The sequence below is a fragment of the Rhopalosiphum maidis genome, chromosome 3 (genome assembly GCF_003676215.2).
Source record: "Rhopalosiphum maidis isolate BTI-1 chromosome 3, ASM367621v3, whole genome shotgun sequence".
Lineage (NCBI taxonomy): Eukaryota > Metazoa > Arthropoda > Insecta > Hemiptera > Aphididae > Rhopalosiphum > Rhopalosiphum maidis.
The window spans coordinates 2,062,025-2,078,776 of record NC_040879.1 but is presented as its reverse complement, the minus strand read 5'-3'; positions in this window follow the sequence as shown (position 1 = coordinate 2,078,776).

The following is a 16,752-nucleotide window of genomic DNA, read 5'->3' as shown; positions in this document are numbered from 1 at the left end:
TGGTGATTGATGAATTTTTCTCACTAAGTAATTATGTGTTTCTCATCCATATACTCCTTTGACATAGGCTATATAATGACAGTTTTTATAACCAATGCCACCGACAAAAATAAATCTAAAAGATAAAATATAAATAAATTAAATATAAAAACAAATTCGATTATAAAATAATATAATATTATGTTTAATAACAATACGTTTTATTATTTTTTGTAATACAATTAAAGCGATTAATACATTTTCAAAACGTATCTAAATATTATTTCCTTTTAAGTCTTACAAGTTAACAAATGTTGAGCTTTCTTAATTTAGTTTATTTTACATTAATAAATTACAATATATTATATCATAACAAAAAGATTAAACTTTTAAACTGTATATTATCTATGTTAAATGTATTATATTAATATTGTTATTTACTTATATGCATTAGTTTTGATTACTTGTTCTTATGGATATTCAGTTCCTCCGGGTATTCATTTAGTGCATACGAAGTGAACTCTGAATATGCATCCGTTTCGATGAATAAGAGAGAGTTTAATTCTCTTGAAGTTTCCATAACACCCATAGTGCAATCTGAGAAATCTGAGTTGATACAATTTACATAGTTGTTTAATCCTTCTTCTATATAGTTTTAAACCCATTAAGAATTTTCATTATAACTGTTGCGTTTTGAATTTTTTTTTTCATTGCACAGTTCGACCATACTTTTGTTTCGTGTGCCGAAAGTTCATCAATCATATATTTTGAAATTATATAATTCACATCACATCTTGCGTTAATTGATATACATCACTTACTCCAAAATCGACATCAAACATTTTTGTTATCACAATAACTCGTTGTTTGTAAATTGATCGTGATGTCGCTTTTAAAGCAAGTGTCTTACAAAAATTCAGAAAACAATTATTTGATTTATCAACAAAATTTTGATAGCTCAATGACATCTGTATAAGCAGATGCAACTAAAACTGAATGAGCGTCAAACGGGCATGTATTTTCTTACCAAATATCTTTATTTTGATACAATTACTGGTGTAGCCAAGTTTCCATTTATTAGCAGACTGTTTAACGTTGAACGAGTTTTCATGGTTGACAAAATGCGCTCAATATCTTTTTTTGGACTCGTGTATTTTGTATGCCCTGATTTCTTTAAAATCGATTATTTTTCGGAAATAACTCTTTCACAATACCTTTTCTTTTCCAGTTTTCACATGCATTTATTGATGTGCCAGAAACATCACTTGACATTTCATCATCATGTTCTGTCTTATTATTTTGAATTAATTTATCATTAAATTCAATCGAGGAGTTCAAATGGTTATTTATACATTTTTCGTCATCATTTGAATACAAATTTTCATTTCCAAAAAGTTCATCGCACTGGAAATCTAAGTTAAGTGATTTTGATTTAGGAGATGACTCATATCTAAGCTCCTTACTTTTAAAAAGTTTCACATTACTGTCGATACTTGTAAGATGTTTTAGAATAAATTTATCAGCTCTCATAGGACAAACATTGAATTTTAAAATTTGAGTTTTTAGCTCTTTGAAATCGTTCTCAACAGATGTCGATGATGCCATACGATAAGGAGAATGAAGCAAATTACTTAAACATTTGTCCACATGGGAAAATGTTTGCACAGCCGCATTGTATCTGGTAATAAATCTTTTAAAAAATATGCTGATATTCTGTTGCCTACTATTGAAGAGTTCTTTATGCTTTTTTGCTTTATATTTTCTAAAAATATTTGTATATGTGAATCCTCGTTGGAATCGTTATCAACGTAATTATCAATATCTGATAGCAATTCGGGGCTAGAGTTGTTTTCGTTCTCTAATTCATCAACGTGATCACCTTTTATTAGTTCTAATATATACAATCTAGCTGTTTCCGATGGTGTTTCAATGTTGTTCGACCACCCATCGGTTTCACTCAGAATTACGGTCAAAACAGCTTCTAATATAGGTCTCAAATGTCTTAATGTCTTCTGAAGTCACGAGAAGTCGAAATCCTCGGACATAAAATTCTTTTAAATATTTATTTTTCACTCCGGTCTAACACTTTATGCGGCAGAATATTTTTACCATGTGAGTAACATCCAATATAATATAAGTGGCTGAGACTTTTTTTTCAATTCCAATTAATAATCTAAATGCATGATTTACGTAATTCTTCATACCTACCACATTACAAAATGATCTGGATATTGCCGCTAGCAATGCTCGTGAATAATCGCAAACAACTTCATTCGGAGGTCGGAGACGACATCTAAACAGCTATCCATTAAAAAATAGATAGTGTATCGTGCTTTTCTGATACCATTTGGGTAACAGATATATGATCAAAAGGAGTACTAACTATACCTTCATATAAAAATATACTTGCCGATAACAAACCCAACGACGTTGGTTTAAGCTTTATCGTAAATCCATTAGATCATCAGATAATCAGATAATTTACAATACCCTTTACATATATCTTTATATATACTGATCTGGTGATTTGTCCAATAGTGTACATAAAATGGATCAATTCCAATTGTATGTATTGACCCTGAATAGCTAGAATTGTGTTTGAATTCTATAAGTGGCTGTATTGGACAGTTATAATTTATACCTAATCTCTTGTCCTTACCCTCTTGCTTAATCTTTCGCAACGTTTCTAATTGGTACAGATTGGGAGGTGAAATTTTTCCATATTCAAATCACTTACATTATTTCTTCTCCAATTACAAGCTAAATCTTTGTAAAGTTCAAATTCTACTGTAATCCGTTTTTCTCCCTTTTAATGGTCGTTTGGTTGTATGTTTACGTTTTAAACTTCTAGTGTCAACTGTTGAAATTTGTAACTCGAGTGGCTCTCCTTCTGAAGGCTTATGATCACTCCAACCAATTATTTTAGCACCACAAACACCATCTTCACACTTAGCTTCAAATTTAAGGAAATTTTCACTATTGTATGGGTTGTACACTTTAGCCCGTTTGTGTATAAAATTACAGGGTAATTTATGTACTTTTATAAATTCATCATTTATGATATCTGTCCAGGTTCCTTTTTTTAGAACGTCGTATACTCTTTTTTTATTATTCCTTTGACAAATTACTTTTTTTGGATAAAACTGTCTATACATATCCTATGGAATACTAAGCTTAAAAATCTTCTTACTTGGTTCACGATATGATGACCAAGATAATTCGTCATTAGAACCGTTTGATTCCGTAAAACTATTTTTTCTTCATCTTTTACGTTAAAACCGTTATTTTTTCTTAGTTTTGACAAAACTTCATTACTATCTTTAAGGACTTTAATATAAACACTCTTAGGATTTAATTTTCCTTCAAGTTCTTGAGAAATAGTATGCTATATGGAACACGTAGAGCTGATTAATTTTCCCTTTTCGTTAAAAATTGTATACTTCGACAACAAATTGAAAAAGGCATCTGAATCTACAGCGGCCTTTCTCCCAACCTAAGAAAATATTGTGTGTATAATAAAAAAAAACCCGCGAAACTCGCTCTGTTGTACAGTAGGGGGTGGTGTGTACCTCGGTCATAGAATAGGTCACTGTTATGGATATGTTAAATTTGAATTCAACGATAAACCATTGAATACGATGTAAAACGATTCTGAACGGAGACGATATGTCAGCCTAAGATATTTTATTTTGTTTATTAGTAAGTAAGTTTCTCTTATATTAATAATTATACATATATAATAATATATATAATATTTACATTAAAAAAATATTTCAAGTATGTACATCAATTCGTTTTTGAGTTATAGCAAAATAAAAAAATCGATTTTGTCGAAAACTGGTTTTGCGTGAAAAATCCCGTTTTTCCGTCACTTTTTTATGGTTTTCCCGACGTATTTGAAAAATATTGAAATTTTTTAACTTTTGACCCGCCAAAGTATCAAATAGATTCACTTTTGCTTCAGAAACGATACTGTTTGAGAAAATCGAAGCACTATTATTGCTTCAAATTTTGTCCTCAGACACAAAAAAAATACAATGAAATAAAAAAAAAACCACACATCATTGTAAAATCAATACATTCATCACTCCGTTCAGAATCTAAAAAACATAATTATCTACAGCACCAGATAATAGAGCCTCAGGGCTACCTACTTGCCCATCTATTTTCTTTTTTTTTCTATAAAGATATTGATACATTTTTAGCTATTTTGTTGTAGATTGAAAAGTACTATTTTTCATAGCAAATTAAAACATCGACAGAACAACAAGACTGAAATTATAACTATTATCGGCTATCGGTCGATAAAAAAATATGCAAATGCTAGATGTTATTAGCCCTGATTATTACATTTAAGTCAATCCTTATGATAATTCCTTTATTATTTTCTGACTTCTAGGTTTATTAAATTTATATAATTTATAAACAATCAGTGACAACTTACTTTTTTTTTTGTCCATTTTTCAAATGTGCCAAGCAAATGACCAATGTACTATACAAATACGTCGATACGACTGAAATGAATAAAACAAATCAATTAAAACGCAAATCGCAATCGCCAAAACGGTAGTGTGTTAAGCATTCAAGTGCAGTATTATAATGTCTTTTGTTTATACACCCCGTCGATTAAAATTACAACATGTTGCTGTCGGTCAGCGGCAGGAATCGATCAGTCCCGACAGAACGCTGCAATGTGACACCTATCATAGAGATTATGTGAATTGTCTTACTGGTCTACCCGGGTGCGCATAATAGTGTGGTAAAAATGTAAAAATGTAATGTGTTGTTACTTATTATGCTATATTGTATCGTCCAAGGGAAACTCTTATTATATTTCCGATACCTACTTTCTTGTAGTAATTGACTTAATGACATTGGTGTGGGGGGTGGGGGAACTTCACATACATAATAACTAATAGTAAAGTAGTTTTTGTTGGTATAAATTAGTTAGTCTATCAACGAGACTTGCTCACAACTGCACAAGGGTGGTTTTGACATGACTAATTTTAGTTATTTTAATAGTATAAATAGTAAAAAAGCTTTCGATTCTGTTGACTAGGTACTCAATATTGCTAGCCAAATTAGAAAAATACGGTATCAGAGGCAATGCAAATAACCTTATATGTAATTTTCTAGAAGATCGTATTTAACAAGTTAGAGTAAATGATAGTTTAAGCAATTATTTTGTTTTATTTTATTTTTATTATTACATTTCAAATCATGGAATACCACAAGGTACTGTATTGGCCCTCTCCTTTTTGTTGTTTATATTAATGACTTATTGAGTATTAAATGAAACGGATCAATTTTCAGTTTTGCTGATGACGCTTCAATCATTATAGATGACACAAATAAAAATCATATTCGTGATAAATCTACTCGTGTATTAAGTATCGTCAAAACATGGTTTGATAATAACCTCCTGGAACTTAATTTAACAAAAATTTGCTTTATAAACTTTAGTATAAATAAATTGTCACTTACTGGAAATAATTATCTTAAGGCACATCTCAAAAATTGTAATGAATTTAATATAAATACAGTGTCTACTATTGTTCAAACTTCCGCCTTCTATCAGCAATCGGGACTTCCCAAATAGATCCGTGCGATAAGCTGATCTAGAACTTTCGGTTTCCCCTTCCTTCTGGCAGATGCACACGGCAGCTTGACCTTTGTCTTGTCCGGTCAATCAGTCTTTTGCGTGCTCCGAATCGACGTTGATGTCGATACGCAACGGCTTGAGCGTGAGCGTCCATTTTTGAAGACCACGTTACGTCCTCTATTGTGTGTCGTGTCCTGAGTACACTGTCTTTTTATTTACATCGGTCTGATTTGCCGTCGGGTATCGCGTCCGAGTCGTAGACGCCGATTACGCCGATTCATTGACTTGTTTTTCGGGTCGTCATCTGGTGCGTCGGTAGCCGTTGAATATCACGTGTGCGAGTGGTCCTGCTCACCGGACACGCAAATATTATAAAAATATTATTTAAATGCGAGTTGGTCGTTGGAGTTGATCATACGATTGTTCCGGTATATACATTTAACGTGCCAGCGCAACGCATTGATTGCAAACTATACATATTATTATTATAATATTCACCATCGTAGCTACTGTGATATCGTTATTTTGATTACCGACGCAGCCGCCGTCGTATTATCATATTTGCAATTTGAATTGCAATCGGCTGTCGTCGTCGTCGTGCAATCACCACGCCGCCGTTCTTATCAACTTTGGGATCGCCGTTGCCGCCGATTGGTATCGTTATCAATTTATATCAATATTTATTATTTTATTTTGCGTTAGCATAAATGTTTAATTATTCTTGTATTTATTGTTGCCCTGGAAATTAGTTTTATTATAATATTGTATGTGTTGATCTGGCAGGGATATGTCCATGGTAGTCGCAATTATTTTATATTCGAATAATCTATTGTATAATTATTATATATATATATATATATAGCTCGATTGCGTTACAGCTATTAATAATGACAGTAAATGTAATTGCACTTCTATTTCTTCAGTACAAAAAGTAAAATACCTAGGTATTACTACAGATGCTAACCTTAAATGGAAAAATTATTGAGTCGTAGGCGTACCATACTACCATAACACTATTATTCTATTAAAATTTAAAATAAAAATTATAATATAATTATATTATTTTATTATTTTACTATATTATTATCATTTTCTGAATTTTTTGATATCCGGCATATCCTGATATCTGGACTTTAATATCATGGCATGATAATTTGATTCCGAGACAACTAGATCCATGCTGTTACCGAAGGTTTAGTTGGTACACCGCGGGCCGGATAATAAGTGGGAGTGTGATAGTCGTTGGACCTTATCTTCTAAGACCGTGATTATAATTATAATAGTGGGGTATTAAATGATCCGACTGTAGCATGTTTTCATATTTCGCGTCCAGTTCTTAGTCCGAATTTTACCATCTTAAGCAAAACACGTACCTGTGTTATCAGAAAATAATTTCAGTTTTATACATAATAGCGTTTGGTATTCCTCAGAGTGAAGTAACAATGTCGTCTTCGTCAGCTATCTTAGATATTCAATGCGTACTCGGGATCAATGACATTTATATGATTAAAGAAATGTCCGTATTAGACACAAAAACCCAAGCTACACAACATTGGATTTTTAAGAATGGAAAATCTGAACAGGACGAGAAGAGTCGAAAAACAAATAAATGGCTCGAATATAATTATCATAAATTATCTTTGGAATATGGCGATGTTGAATATGAAGAGGTGAACAGAATATTAAACTCACTTAAGTTTGACAACATATACATAAAAGGCGAGCGAAAAAAACAAGTAATCATGGAGTTTATACCGCACGTCAGCATCATCAACATCGAAGAGTTTGGCTGCCCAAAGTTAGACCAAATATGTGATGAAGAAAATCTGCCGTGCTGTATTTTTCATATGGGATTAAATATCAAACAATGTACGTATTTTAAAGTTTTCGCGATAAAAAAATGGTTTATTAATAATTCGTGAAAATATGTACTTAATTTAATTCTATGGCTACTGTTGGCACGGAACGGCATAGGCTCGGCCGATGCGTTGTATAAATAATTCTTACATTTCTCTGTTGTATATAATATATATAATACATAAATATTTATTTATTATTTAATAAACATGATACTGTTCTATTGTAAAAATGTTTTATTTTTATTTATTTATTTAATCTTACACCCTTATTATTATGTCGGGCACAAAAATGAAATTATCCGATAATTAGGGTAATCTTTTAAAATGTATAATAATATATTTTTATATGATTTGAAATTATTTGGAATTTTCTTTACAGTAAGTATAGAAAGAAAAATTATTTCACAATAATTTATTGATTAAACTCAAATTATACATACAAGTCATACAGGTAGTAGATACATACAATTTATAGTAATAATAGTTATAGTTTGTATAAAAATATAAATTTCATAATCTGTTAAAGTAGGTATATTACAAATTAATTTTTATAAAAAAAAAAAAAAAAAGTTCTATCTACTAAGATACTAAATGCTGCCAACATCATGCCGAGCCTCCGGCAAAATGAAATCAAATCGATCGGCTGTTTGTCTATCACTTCAAATATCACAATTACGTGGGTATGTATTGTCATGGTTAAATTAGTTATTATGAATTATTTATATTTTATGCGGTGGACAATTGACATTGCTACATTAAATATATAATATAATTACTATTACCATGAGTAGTTTTGGTATTGGTTTATATGATGCATCAACATAATACGTAAGTTTTAAAGTTAATATAACATATACAACATACAACATTTAAACTTGAACCCAATAAAATATTCTATTATGATATTAATTATCTATTATTAAAATTAATTAATATATCTATAAGCATTATAATATATATAACATAAATATGAATCAAACCATATCATTTAACTAGATAAGTCTTTATAAAAAGTCAATTTAAGTAAAGAATTCACGTTTAACATATACATTTCAATAAATAGAATACTGAATATTTTTATTTTAAATAATAAAATAACTAAACATAAACAGATTTTTAGAAAATAGAATTAGTGAAATAAAAAGATTAAAAATACGTATTGATATATTTTCTACTAACATTATTTTGTTCTTGTACTTGGAAACTGTGCCTGAAAAATATATAAAAACAAGACAATTAATAAAATATAAATTGTGATTTATGAGACAATACCAATACATACATGTTATCAGAACATATTATATATTTAAATAATTTTGTTCAGACAATAAAAATTATTTTAGGTAATAAAAATACCACAAGCAAGACACTATGTTATTAATACTTTAGCCATTTGTAAATAAAATAATTATTTTTCCCTTCAATTGTACTATTACATTGAATTTGCGTATAGGTATTTGTAAATAACAAAATTTGTAAAATTTTTAACTAAAATCTTTAAATACCAAACTTAAAAACATAATGTATCTCATGTTAATAGTTGAATGTTTATTTCAAATACTTTCTTAATACCAAAAACTACATTAATTAAAAAAAAAAAACTATATGCTAATAGAAATAAATTAGTATGTATTTTTAAAATAATTATTTAATTCCATAGTTGTGTGCTTTCTATTAATATTTCATATTCTATTAAAAGCATACATAATGCATTGTATGTCTGTATATATATTTTGTCTTCATATTGTAATAGAAACTTATATAGAGTGTGTGATTCAAAGTAAAGTTGTTATTTTTAGTTATCAAAGGAACCTGACTACAACATTACTCACTATATTTACCTATTTTATTATATTATTATAAATGATAATAAAAATATTTTTATAATTATAATAAGCACCAGCAATAGGTACTAGTTGTGTACATTATTTTGTTGTCATGAGAAAATGTTCTGCTTTCCTATTGTGTTTTTTTTAATTTTGCACTTTTGCTCAACTATTCATAGATAATTCTATGATTAATAAAGGTATATTATACGTTTATTATAGGTAGGTATTTAAAAAATAGAAAACTTACCTTTTCCTTTTTATTTTCACCTGAATATTTAACATAAATGAATATTAATATTACTATTTGGTATTTTATTTATTAGAATTATGTATTACCAATAAACTATTAGTATTTATTCTTGTTTTGGTAAGGTTCAAAACTCCGCCAAAATCTAAAAGTAACTATTGAATTATTTTGGTCCATAGAAAATAATTAAAATATTTATTTCTATTCACCAAATAATTGGCGATTGTACACATTATTTTATTTCAACCATTTTTTAGTCGCTGAAGAATAAATTATGCCCAACAATATTTGTGTATTTGGTTGTAATACCAATAAAAAACTATTCGTGTTTTCTATCCCAAAAGACGAACTTTTAAAAAACGAATGGTTAAGATCCCCCGAGGTTCAACATTTGTATAATAATAATTAGAGCGTGGATTTGTATGCGTTTTCATATTTATTCTGGTTGATTGTGTGATATGCTAAGTGAGCACAACATTTGTTTCATGACATAACGATTTAAAAAATGAAACTTGTTTAGAGCATATTTTTACATATTTTGAAATTTTTCTATTTGAAGGGCTTATTTTACAATTTCAATTGCATATTTTATCTTTTAGTGCATATTTCGATGATTTTTTAGACATTTTTGAAATATACACTATTGTCTATTATAATATAAGAAAAAAGTATTATATTTTTTGATTTTTATCAATTTTTATTTATTTAAATTTATATCAAAATAAATCAATAGGTAAACTTGTAGATATAAACGTTTTTCCCAATAAAACCTTAGATCATTAATGATCGGAGAGATATAATACATAGAGAATAAAAGTAACCAAAGGACAAAGACGATAAAACTGATGAAAGTGACAAACAAAATGAAGAAAAGTAGATTAGTATCTATAGTAGTGTTCTGTAATTCTTAAAATATAATATATTATTAAATGTTCAAAAAATAAATGTTTTTGCTAATTTTAATTTTTCATGCATATTTTAACATTTTAGTTCATATATTTATGCATATCTAAGATGTTTTAGCGCATAATTGGTTGGTTTTTAATGCATTTAAATCCACGCTCTAAATTATTAATGTTGTCTGTGAAGAATATTTTCGTACAGACCAAATACAAAAAAAATGGATATATTTGATAAAGTGGGAAATATTGTATGCACAGTAATTTATAAATGATATATAGGCCATATAGTATTAAGAAAGTATGCCTCATGAGTTATGAAAAATTATTGTTTAGGTTTCTCTGTTACGTCCTCGATTATTACCTTATTCAGTTCTTTTTAGGTTTTCTGCTAGAAAAAAATCAAAATTTGATGAAAATACTGAAAAAAAGTAAATTTATTTATAAAAATTTTATTACATATATGTATAATAGATAATTATACTTGAATATTACATTTTAATATTTCTTAGACAGAGGGATTTTTGATGGACTCTTATAGTAGCAAAGTTTTAAAAACCAATGTCTCTATATTTTCTAATATAGGTAGTTACTATAAATGAATAACTATTATATTTATTACTAAAATTTAATATTTTGTTTAAATTAACCATTACATTTTAAAGATTACCTGAGATCCTGATAAAAATATAGGGGATACAATGTTATTAGATCATGATTATTCTATTATGCATAATGATAATTTACAGTTAGATTATTGCATTGCAAAGTATAATGTTTTGGAATTTAATAAAACTATGATATGCCAAGAAGTAAGAAATTTAAAATATTGATATAATCAAAATAATATTTTTTTATATAAATAAATACTTTTTAAGTTTAAAATTTGAAATTAAATTTATTTATAGAAAATCTCAATAGCTATAAAAAGCAAAGTAATACAATTTCATTTAATGAATTGAATACTTTGGACTTGAATCTACCCCCTCCCTAACTGGCACAAATATTTTTCCTATGAAGAGAATAGTTTGGCATATCTGAAATTATTTTTGTAGAAAAAGAAGGCAGGTTAAATTCCTTTTTACAAAAAAAGTATAACTATAAGTCAAAGTTTAAAAATTACTTGTAATATTTTGGAAAAAATATATGTAACGATAAATTAGTTAATGCCAATAAAAATATTGAAAGTATAGATCAGTTAAAGTTAAAAACTTTAATTAAAAAAGTGGCTAGTTTGTCCAAAATATCCAGAAACCATTACCATATAGATCTTAGTGTATCTGATAAAATGAGAGTACGGCTAACTACCCAAGTAATGAGACAATACATACATGTTATCAGAACATATTATATATTTTAATAATACTATTCAGACAATAAAAATTATTTTAGGTAATAAAAATACCACAAGCAAAACACTATGTTATTAATACCTAAGCCATTGCCATTTGTAAATAAAATAATTATTTTTGCCTTCATTGTACTAATATATTGAATTTGCATATAAGTATTTGTAAATTACAAAATTTGTAGAATTTTTAACTAAAATCTTTAAATACCAAACTTAAAGACTGTTTGACTGTCACTTCAAACATCACAATTACGTATGTATTGTCATGGCTAAGTTAGCTATTATGTACCTTTTATTTATATTTTATCCATTGAACATAAACAATGCTACATTAAATCAATAAAAACTATAAAATGTTGAGCTGTTTTAAATATTAATAAGCATATATATCACTGAGATTTTTGGAATAGGATTCTTGTAGATTTCAGTTAATTTTGGAACGAGACATATTTATAAATTCAATGATTAGCCAAGTGTTTATATGCATTAACATATTCACAGACAATGTGTCTATTGTTGATGCATAAATATGTTCATATTCTACAATTAATTGTTTGCATTAAAACCTAGCCCTAGTCACAAATTCTTTTTATTTTGTTATTATTAGACACCATTGCAAAATGTTAATACCATTTTAAAGTCTAGGATTATGAAAAATCTATTCCAAATTTGATGACATAGTTTAGTCAAAATTTTCGTTTTCAATTATGCAAAATATGAGTAAGGGTAAACATGTTCAAAAAATCAAAACAAATTCTCCATTAACACAAGGCTTGAAACAATATTCTCATTTAAAACTGTCACTAATAACATTGTAATGATGATCGGGTCGTATTGCAACAATAATCTAATTATAAACCAGTCACTGTGAATATTTTTATACAATATATTCGTACGTACTAAAAGCAAGACGCAAACAAATTAAATAGTTTATTATTTTACATTATTCTTTCTCATTATTTGTACGTTGTATAATAAAAAGTATGAATTTTTAAGTTTGATTATTTGCTATTGTTTTTATATTAATATAATTTAAATTTGATTGAACACGTTAGTTTGTTAAAGGAACTTAATTATATTTAATTGGTAGAGCAAATTTATTCAAAAACATGGTGATATATTATATTTTAATAAAAATATTGTATTGGTACTATTTACTTGATTAGAACAGTATATTAATAAAACCAATAGTTATTGTTTAGTATCAGTATTTATGATTTATTTTTTTAGTAGTTATGTTAAATAAGTACTTAAAAATATGTTTTCTCGTTAATAAGTTTAATGGGACAGCAAAATAAAATTTGCCTAGGGGCGGCAATTATGCAAATCCGTCTCTGATGCTACCCCACAAACTAGTACAAAATATAGTTCATTTTATTTAATGCATATTTTCTAATTGACAATTAATAATTGCCACATAATTATTAAATTTAATTTAAGAGTTTGTCCAAAATTATCCAGAAACCATATACATCTTAGTGTATCTGATAAAACGAAAGTACGGCTAGCTATCCAAGTATACATTTTTTTTTTTTAATTCATCTAAATAATATCATAATAATTAATACTTAATCGGTTACAAAACGATTACGGGCCTATTATTACAATTTTTCTTTTGATAGATAATTGCTGTTTTATTAATGTAATTGTAAATATAAGTATCATGATTATAATAATCAGCGATTGCGGCTAATTCGTCATCGGACATCCAATAATTGGGGCAATTGGGCAGCTGTGTAATGTTTAATATTTGTAAAATATCGGCTATAGAAGTAATTTTAATTAATTTGTTACCATTTAAAGCATTACATACAGCATAAATGCCACAGTTTCCATCTCCTGTGACGTTTTCTCCGGGATTATAATTTTTAAAAACTGATTTTATTTTATTATTATCTTTTATATTAATGTCTATATTATAATCATAATTTAATTTTTTTAGTTTACTTATGTTACTCATATTGTTATTATAACTTTAATCATTTTAAAGATTATTAATGGGTGATTTTATTTTATCATTGGAATTATCGTTAATGTTATTTAATTTTGTAATTGTTTTATAAAAATGGTAATGGTCATGTATTCAATTTATAATTTTTTGATGTTTTTGAGTTTTCCAATTATTGCATGTGTGTTTTATCGTTATGACAAATGAGATGATCGATATTTGTGTTTAGAAATTCTGTAAAAATTGTATGTTTGATTATTATCCAATTAAATTTGTCTATGCCTGAGACAATTGCAGGGATAGCAACTTTGAAATCATGTAATTTTTGCACTGATTTTTTTAAGTTCTATACGGCTAGCTATACCCAAGTATACATTTTTTATTAATTCATCTAAATAATTTAATAATAATTAATACTTAATCGGTACTTAAATATTTAATAAATATACAATTAATACTCATACATTTATGGTTTTTCTTTATATATACATAATACAGGTATTGAGTAATTATGTTGCGAATGGCTTAACGTTATAAAAAAATATAATATTCCTGACTTAGACGATTGTAATCCAACATCTGAATTCTATCAGAAGTTTAATGATTGTTTTAACGTGCTAAATAGAAAATTTGGAGCTGAAGGACTTAGAGTTAACGGCAAAGACTATCGGGTAAAAATAAATATTAACGGCGTGCGAGGAGAGTCGACGGTGTCGCGTCATTATTGCCCGTATTTTAAAACTCATAATTTCATTTTAATGATTGTGAAAATATTCGAAATATGTACGATTTTGAAATTAAGATAAATTATTATAGTCATTTAGTATATTTTAGTTTAAAATAAGCGGCCCATCAAGATATGCATGGTAATTTAAATATACTTACCTATATTACTAGTTTGCTATATTTATTACGCTATTAAATGTGATCAATGTTTAAATTAATTACTAAAAAATTGTTTAAGTATTCATATGAAAAAAATAGTTAAAATAGTTGCTTCTGTGTGAATAACCTTGTAAAATATAAGTGCTAGTCTTTAATAAGTTATATCAATATAAGTACTAATTGTTTACAACAGTCGCATTATTTAAATTTATTAGCCACAAGTAATATTACCTAAATATTTATATTGAACATGATTGACAAATTTAACTTTTGATTCATGCTAGAGATTAAAAACTAGTTCAATCGAATAATAAATCATAATAGGTGCCTATTTACTATTTCGCTGTATTTATTACACTATTTAAGTATTCAATTTTAAATGCGACCAATGTTTAAAGTAACTAATCAATAGACATCTATAATGATTGAAGCGTCATCAGCAAAACTGAAAATTGATCCGTTTCATTTAATACTCAATAAGTCATTAATATAAACAACAAAAGGAGAGGGCCAATACAGTACCTTGTGGTATTCCATGATTTGAAATGTAATAATAAAAATAAAATAAAACAAATAATTGCTTAAACTATCATTTACTCTAACTTGTTAAATACGATCTTCTAGAAAATTACATATAAGGTTATTTGCATTGCCTCTGATACCGTATTTTTCTAATTTGGCTAGCAATATTGAGTACCTAGTCAACAGAATCGAAAGCTTTTTTACTATTTATACTATTAAAATAACTAAAATTAGTCATGTCAAAACCACCCTTGTGCAGTTGTGAGCAAGTCTCGTTGATTAGACTAACTAATTTATACCAACAAAACTACTTTACTATTAGTTATTATGTATGTGAAGTTCCCCCACCCCCCACACCAATGTCATTAAGTCAATTACTACAAGAAAGTAGGTATCGGAAATATAATAAGAGTTTCCCTTGGACGATACAATATAGCATAATAAGTAACAACACATTACATTTTTACATTTTTACCACACTATTATGCGCACCCGGGTAGACCAGTAAGACAATTCACATAATCTCTATGATAGGTGTCACATTGCAGCGTTCTGTCGGGACTGATCGATTCCTGCCGCTGACCGACAGCAACATGTTGTAATTTTAATCGACGGGGTGTATAAACAAAAGACATTATAATACTGCACTTGAATGCTTAACACACTACCGTTTTGGCGATTGCGATTTGCGTTTTAATTGATTTGTTTTATTCATTTCAGTCGTATCGACGTATTTGTATAGTACATTGGTCATTTGCTTGGCACATTTGAAAAATGGACAAAAAAAAAAGTAAGTTGTCACTGATTGTTTATAAATTATATAAATTTAATAAACCTAGAAGTCAGAAAATAATAAAGGAATTATCATAAGGATTGACTTAAATGTAATAATCAGGGCTAATAACATCTAGCATTTGCATATTTTTTTATCGACCGATAGCCGATAATAGTTATAATTTCAGTCTTGTTGTTCTGTCGATGTTTTAATTTGCTATGAAAAATAGTACTTTTCAATCTACAACAAAATAGCTAAAAATGTATCAATATCTTTATAGAAAAAAAAAGAAAATAGATGGGCAAGTAGGTAGCCCTGAGGCTCTATTATCTGGTGCTGTAGATAATTATGTTTTTTAGATTCTGAACGGAGTGATGAATGTATTGATTTTACAATGATGTGTGGTTTTTTTTTTTATTTCATTGTATTTTTTTTGTGTCTGAGGACAAAATTTGAAGCAATAATAGTGCTTCGATTTTCTCAAACAGTATCGTTTCTGAAGCAAAAGTGAATCTATTTGATACTTTGGCGGGTCAAAAGTTAAAAAATTTCAATATTTTTCAAATACGTCGGGAAAACCATAAAAAAGTGACGGAAAAACGGGATTTTTCACGCAAAACCAGTTTTCGACAAAATCGATTTTTTTATTTTGCTATAACTCAAAAACGAATTGATGTACATACTTGAAATATTTTTTTAATGTAAATATTATATATATTATTATATATGTATAATTATTAATATAAGAGAAACTTACTTACTAATAAACAAAATAAAATATCTTAGGCTGACATATCGTCTCCGTTCAGAATCGTTTTACATCGTATTCAATGGTTTATCGTTGAATTCAAATTTA